This window comes from Archocentrus centrarchus, chromosome 22 (assembly GCF_007364275.1).
Source record: "Archocentrus centrarchus isolate MPI-CPG fArcCen1 chromosome 22, fArcCen1, whole genome shotgun sequence".
Taxonomy (NCBI): domain Eukaryota; kingdom Metazoa; phylum Chordata; class Actinopteri; order Cichliformes; family Cichlidae; genus Archocentrus; species Archocentrus centrarchus.
The window spans coordinates 26,083,497-26,083,905 of record NC_044367.1 but is presented as its reverse complement, the minus strand read 5'-3'; positions in this window follow the sequence as shown (position 1 = coordinate 26,083,905).

The window sequence follows — 409 nt, the reverse complement described above, 5'->3', positions numbered from 1 at the left end:
CTTATGCAAATAAATAAATAAATAAATATATAAAAATAAAATAAGTTCTTTTTCAAAGACTATGCACAAAAAATGTATCTCATAAAAAATAATATGCTTTGTACCAGTTCTAGCTACCAACTAGTTTCTATTTGCAGACCCTGGCAGGTGCATACAGTATTAAGTAATGTATATAAAATTTAAATACCTATCAAAAATACAACATACAAGTAGATCAAGTAAGCATACTTAACCTAAAAGCCCTCCAGTCCCTCTCTCACACACACACACACACACACACACACACACACACACACACACACACACACACACACACACACACACACAACTATATTGCCGCAACCCAGTCAATAACCTGATAATCCCATCATGATATGAGCATAGTGTAAAAATCAGGATAATAAAAGTG